Source organism: Candoia aspera, chromosome 17, assembly GCF_035149785.1.
Source record: "Candoia aspera isolate rCanAsp1 chromosome 17, rCanAsp1.hap2, whole genome shotgun sequence".
NCBI lineage: Eukaryota > Metazoa > Chordata > Lepidosauria > Squamata > Boidae > Candoia > Candoia aspera.
This window is the reverse complement of record NC_086169.1, coordinates 5,964,502-5,972,201: the sequence shown is the minus strand read 5'-3', so window position 1 is coordinate 5,972,201 and position 7,700 is coordinate 5,964,502.

Genomic DNA, 7,700 nt, shown 5'->3' with positions numbered 1-7,700 from the left:
TTCTTCTTATTCTATTCTATTCTATTCTATTCTTATTCTATTCTATTCTATTCTTCTTCTTATTCTATTCTATTCTATTCTATTCTTATTCTATTCTATTCTATTCTTCTTCTTCTTCTATTCTATTCTATTCTATTCTTATTCTATTCTATTCTATTCTTCTTCTTCTTCTATTCTATTCTATTCTATTCTATTCTATTCTATTCTATTCTATTCTATTCTATTCTTCTTATTCTATTCTATTCTATTCTATTCTATTCTATTCTTCTTATTCTATTCTATTCTATTCTTCTTCTTCTTCTATTCTATTCTATTCTATTCTATTCTATTCTATTCTATTCTATTCTTCTTATTCTATTCTATTCTATTCTATCCTATTCTAATTCAAATTCTATTCTATTCTATTCTATTCTATTCTATTCTATTCTATTCTATTCTATTCTATTCTTATTCTATTCTATTCTATTCTATTCTATTCTATTCTTCTTATTCTATTCTATTCTATTCTATCTTCTTATTCTATTCTATTCTATTCTATTCTTATTCTATTCTATTCTATTCTTCTTCTTCTTCTATTCTATTCTATTCTATTCTATTCTATTCTATTCTATTCTTCTTATTCTTCTATTCTATTCTATTCTATTCTATTCTATTCTATTCTATTCTATTCTATTCTTCTTATTCTTATTCTATTCTATTCTATTCTTCTTATTCTATTCTATTCTATCTTCTTATTCTATTCTATTCTATTCTATTCTATTCTATTCTATTCTATTCTATTCTATTCTATTCTTCTTCTTCTTCTATTCTATTCTATTCTATTCTATTCTTCTTCTTCTATTCTATTCTATTCTATTCTATTCTATTCTATTCTATTCTATTCTTCTTATTCTATTCTATTCTATTCTATTCTATTCTATTCTATTCTATTCTATTCTTATTCTATTCTATTCTTCTTATTCTATTCTATTCTTCTTATTCTTCTATTCTATTCTATTCTATTCTATTCTATTCTATTCTTATTCTATTCTATTCTATTCTATTCTATTCTATTCTATTCTATTCTTATTCTGTTCTATTCTATTCTATTCTATTCTATTCTATTCTATTCTATTCTATTCTATTCTTCTTCTATTCTATTCTATTCTATTCCTATTCTATTCTTATTCTATTCTATTCTATTCTATTCTATTCTATTCTATTCTATTCTTCTTATTCTATTCTATTCTATTCTATTCTATTCTATTCTATTCTTCTTATTCTGTTCTATTCTATTCTATTCTATTCTATTCTATTCTATTCTTATTCTATTCTATTCTATTCTATTCTATTCTATTCTATTCTTATTCTATTCTATTCTATTCTATTCTATTCTTCTTATTCTATTCTATTCTATTCTATTCTATTCTATTCTATTCTATTCTTATTCTTATTCTATTCTATTCTATTCTATTCTATTCTATTCTATTCTTCTTCTATTCTATTCTATTCTATTCTATTCTATTCTATTCTATTCTATTCTTCTTATTCTATTCTATTCTATTCTATTCTATTCTATTCTATTCTATTCTATTCTATTCTATTCTATTCTTCTTATTCTGTTCTATTCTATTCTATTCTATTCTTCTTATTCTATTCTATTCTATTCTATTCTATTCTATTCTATTCTATTCTTCTTATTCTATTCTATTCTTCTTATTCTATTCTATTCTTCTTATTCTATTCTATTCTATTCTATTCTTATTCTATTCTATTCTATTCTATTCTATTATTCTATTCTATTCTTCTTATTCTATTCTATTCTATTCTATTATTCTATTCTATTCTATTCTTCTTATTCTATTCTATTCTATTCTATTCTATTCTTCTTATTCTATTCTATTCTATTCTATTCTATTCTATTCTATTCTATTCTATTCTATTCTATTCTATTCTATTCTATTCTATTCTAGTTTCATTTATGTGTTAGACCCAGAAAGGATTGTGGGCTGTCACCATTTGAACTGTTGTTGGAAAGACCACCAGATACCCCTAAGGGGCTTGACCCAGGTACCCTAACTTTCCCGGAGAGTCGGTGTGTCTTGTCTTTATCCTTATGTTTTCTTCATAGGATCTTTAGATGGTTTTGGAGGAATAGTGCCCTCTTGCAGTCCATCCCTCTTGAAGAGAATCTGCATCCTTTTGTACCAGGTGATGGGGTATGGATCCGGCACTTTACCAGGACTTCCCCTTCCCGACCCGGATGGAAGGGTCCATTCCAGGTTCTTCTAACTACCCCACAGGGCTGTCAAGGTAGCTGAACGGCCTGCCTGGATTCATCATACCTGCCTCAAACCTGCAGTAAGTGACTTCAGCCCAGTGGTGCACAACTCAAGTCAAGTCCCTCCTCTACGTGTAAGATGAGACCCAGATCAGGACCAGGGGAATGTCACCTGCTTGATGAGTGATACCTGGACAATCCACTCAGCTGTGTTGGACATACTTGTTTATCTTCAGTCTCATTCTGTATCTTTATAATTGTTCGTTTGTAATTATGATTGCTTTGTTTAACCTTTGCCTTCCTATCTTGCTGCTTTCTATCTCCCACTTTTGCTATATGCCTCTAAACCCATCGTGTTAGAATGCTGCATTTGCCTGTCCCTTATTTGGCATTCGTCTGGAGTTTAACAGCAGTATCTTCTTTCACTTATATAATTCATCTACAGGTAGTCCACAACTTACGACAATTGGGACCAGAACTTCTGTTGCTAAGCGAGGCAGTCATTAAGTGAGCCGTGCCCAATTTTACGACCTTTTTTGCCATGCTGGTTAAGCAAATCATTGCGGGTGTTAAGTGAATCGCATGGCTGTTAAATGAACCCAGCTTCCCCCGTTGACTTTGCTTGTGGGAAGCCAGCTGGGAAGGTCGCAAATGGCAATCATGTGACCCCAGGATGCTGCAACCATTGTAAATACATGCCAGTTGCCAAGCACCTGAATTTTGATCACGTGACCACAGGGACACTGTGACAGTCATAAGTGTGAGGACCAGTCGTAAGCCACTTTTTTCAGTACCGTTGTAATTTCAAACGGTTGCTAAATGAATGGTCGTAAGTCGAGGACTACCTGTATTACCACTGTAAAGGACAAGCTAATAAATATATAGAGTTGGAATTTGCTGTTGTACTTATGTGGACCAACAACTGAATTCCTTGAGCAAGGAAATACGCATTGTATTTCTAGAACACAACTGTTTGGTATTGATTTATGAGGTCCCTGCTGCCCTACAATCCAGAAAAGTCCCACAGTCTGGGTAGTTTTGGATATGTGAGAAGACAGCATATGAAATTTTACCTTCTACATATTATGGGACTTGCACTCTAGGAGCATTGGTCCAGCTGTCAACAGACAGCCCTCTTCCCATCTTTCAGGTTGGCACCATAATGGCCCTTTTCCCCTTTCCCATACCATACTTAATCCTTCAGCGGAATGGCAATCTCCTTTACACTCTTTGCTTCGATGGTTTATGCCCTCACTAGGGATTGCTGAGTTGGAATTTTCCCTCCTTAATATTCTGGCATCTCTTGAGATTTATGCTAATGCTACAGGAGATACAATTGGTAAGCTACAAGCTGAAGTTACTTCAATTTCACAAGCAGCCATCCACAGCCGTATGGCTCTGGATTTCTATTATTAGCTACTCAAGGAGATATTTGTGCTCTTATTAACTCTAGCTGTTGTACTTATGTGGACCAACAAAGCAAAGTCCTCACTGATGGTTATTCTACAAGAGTTTGCCAACTTTTATACCATCACCCAGACTGATGCTTCCTTATATTCCTTCTCTGATCTCTGGCTGTCTCTCACTTCTTGGCTACCTAATCTTGGGTGGTTGAAATCTCTCTTCGTGTCTATTTTTATTACCTGTTTTATGTTAATATTTTGTAGTAGTTTTTATTTGTTTGAATTGCTTATATTCTCTGAGCCCTCCTGTCCTCAAAATTTTGTTTTCCCATTGGGCTATAACACCATTACTCACTGCTGTGGAAGTAACAGCCATTAGGGCGAAACTGGACAGCAAGTACAAAGGGGAACAACTTCACCAGGCACTAATGAGCCATAAGAAGCTCTGTCTCTATCAGGCTCAAAGTGGGGAATGTTCAAATAAAGATTGGATAGGCAGTAGTAAATAGGCAGTAGTAATGTCATTGTATAACAGCTGGCTTTTCCATTAGAAACAATAGAGACATAACATAGCATACCCATATAAAGGAAGACATACATCTTGTGCATAGCCATGTAAAGGAAGACATATATCTTGTGCATACCAATGTAAAGGAAGACATACATCTTGTGCATAGCCATGTAAAGGAAGACATATATCTTGTGCATACCAATGTAAAGGAAGACATACACCTTGTGCATAGCCATGTAACGGAAGACATATATCTTGTGCATAGCCATGCAAAGGAAGACACATATCTTGTGCATACCCATGTAAAGGAAGACATACATCTTGTGCATAGCCATGTAAAGGAAGACATACATCTTGTGCATAGCCATGTAACGGAAGACATACATCTTCTGCATACCCATGTGAAGGAAGACATATATCTTGTGCATACCCATGTAAAGGAAGACATATATCTTGTGCATACCCATGTAAAGGAAGACATACATCTTGTGCATAGCCATGTAACGGAAGACATACATCTTGTGCATAGCCATGTAAAGGAAGACATATATGTTGTGCATACCCATGTAAAGGAAGACATATATCTTGTGCATAGCCATGTAACGGAAGACATATATCTTGTGCATACCCATGTAAAGGAAGACATACATCTTGTGCATAGCCATGCAAAGGAAGACATACATCTTGTGCATACCCATGTAAAGGAAGACATATATCTTGTGCATACCCATGTAAAGGAAGACATATATCTTGTGCATACCCATGTAAAGGAAGACATATATCTTGTGCATACCCATGTAAAGGAAGACATACATCTTGTGCATAGCCATGTAACGGAAGACATACATCTTGTGCATAGCCATGTAAAGGAAGACATATATGTTGTGCATACCCATGTAAAGGAAGACATATATCTTGTGCATACCCATGTAAAGGAAGACATACATCTTGTGCATAGCCATGCAAAGGAAGACATACATCTTGTGCATAGCCATGTAAAGGAAGACATACATCTTGTGCATAGCCATGCAAAGGAAGACATACATCTTGTGCATACCCATGTAAAGGAAGACATACATCTTGTGCATACCCATGTAAAGGAAGACATATATCTTGTGCATACCCATGTAAAGGAAGACATACATCTTGTGCATAGCCATGTAACGGAAGACATATATCTTGTGCATACCCATGTGAAGGAAGACATACATCTTGTGCACACCCATGCAAAGGAAGACATATATGTTGTGCATACCCATGTAAAGGAAGACATATATCTTGTGCATAGCCATGTAACGGAAGACATATATATTGTGCATACCCATGTAAAGGAAGACATATATCTTGTGCATACCCATGTAAAGGAAGACATATATCTTGTGCATACCCATGTAAAGGAAGACATACATCTTGTGCATAGCCATGTAACGGAAGACATACATCTTGTGCATAGCCATGTAAAGGAAGACATATATGTTGTGCATACCCATGTAAAGGAAGACATATATCTTGTGCATAGCCATGTAACGGAAGACATATATCTTGTGCATACCCATGTAAAGGAAGACATACATCTTGTGCATAGCCATGCAAAGGAAGACATACATCTTGTCCATAGCCATGTAACGGAAGACATATATCTTGTGCATAGCCATGCAAAGGAAGACATATATCTTGTGCATACCCATGTAAAGGAAGACATATATCTTGTTCATAGCCATGTAACGGAAGACATATATCTTGTGCATACCCATGTAAAGGAAGACATACATCTTGTGCATAGCCATGCAAAGGAAGACATACATCTTGTGCATACCCATGTAAAGGAAGACATACATCTTGTGCATACCCATGTAAAGGAAGACATATATCTTGTGCATACCCATGTAAAGGAAGACATATATCTTGTGCATACCCATGTAAAGGAAGACATATATCTTGTGCATACCCATGTAAAGGAAGACATACATCTTGTGCATAGCCATGTAACGGAAGACATATATCTTGTGCATACCCATGTAAAGGAAGACATATATCTTGTGCATACCCATGTAAAGGAAGACATATATCTTGTGCATACCCATGTAAAGGAAGACATACATCTTGTGCATAGCCATGTAACGGAAGACATACATCTTGTGCATAGCCATGTAAAGGAAGACATATATGTTGTGCATACCCATGTAAAGGAAGACATATATCTTGTGCATAGCCATGTAACGGAAGACATATATAATGTGCATACCCATGTAAAGGAAGACATACATCTTGTGCATAGCCATGCAAAGGAAGACATATATGTTGTGCATACCCATGTAAAGGAAGACATATATCTTGTGCATAGCCATGTAACGGAAGACATATATCTTGTGCATACCCATGTAAAGGAAGACATATATCTTGTGCATACCCATGTAAAGGAAGACATATATCTTGTGCATACCCATGTAAAGGAAGACATACATCTTGTGCATACCCATGTAAAGGAAGACATACATCTTGTGCATAGCCATGTAACGGAAGACATATATCTTGTGCATACCCATGTAAAGGAAGACATACATCTTGTGCATAGCCATGCAAAGGAAGACATACATCTTGTGCATACCCATGTAAAGGAAGACATACATCTTGTGCATACCCATGTAAAGGAAGACATATATCTTGTGCATACCCATGTAAAGGAAGACATATATCTTGTGCATACCCATGTAAAGGAAGACATATATCTTGTGCATACCCATGTAAAGGAAGACATACATCTTGTGCATAGCCATGTAACGGAAGACATATATCTTGTGCATACCCATGTAAAGGAAGACATATATCTTGTGCATACCCATGTAAAGGAAGACATATATCTTGTGCATACCCATGTAAAGGAAGACATACATCTTGTGCATAGCCATGTAACGGAAGACATACATCTTGTGCATAGCCATGTAAAGGAAGACATATATGTTGTGCATACCCATGTAAAGGAAGACATATATCTTGTGCATAGCCATGTAACGGAAGACATATATAATGTGCATACCCATGTAAAGGAAGACATACATCTTGTGCATAGCCATGCAAAGGAAGACATATATGTTGTGCATACCCATGTAAAGGAAGACATATATCTTGTGCATAGCCATGTAACGGAAGACATATATCTTGTGCATACCCATGTAAAGGAAGACATATATCTTGTGCATACCCATGTAAAGGAAGACATATATCTTGTGCATACCCATGTAAAGGAAGACATATATCTTGTGCATACCCATGTAAAGGAAGACATACATCTTGTGCATAGCCATGTAACGGAAGACATATATCTTGTGCATACCCATGTGAAGGAAGACATACATCTTGTGCATAGCCATGTAACGGAAGACATACATCTTGTGCACACCCATGTAAAGGAAGACATACATCTTGTGCATAGCCATGTAACGGAAGACATACATCTTGTGCATAGCCATGTAACGGAAGACATATATCTTGTGCATACCCATGTGAAGGAAGACATACATCTTGT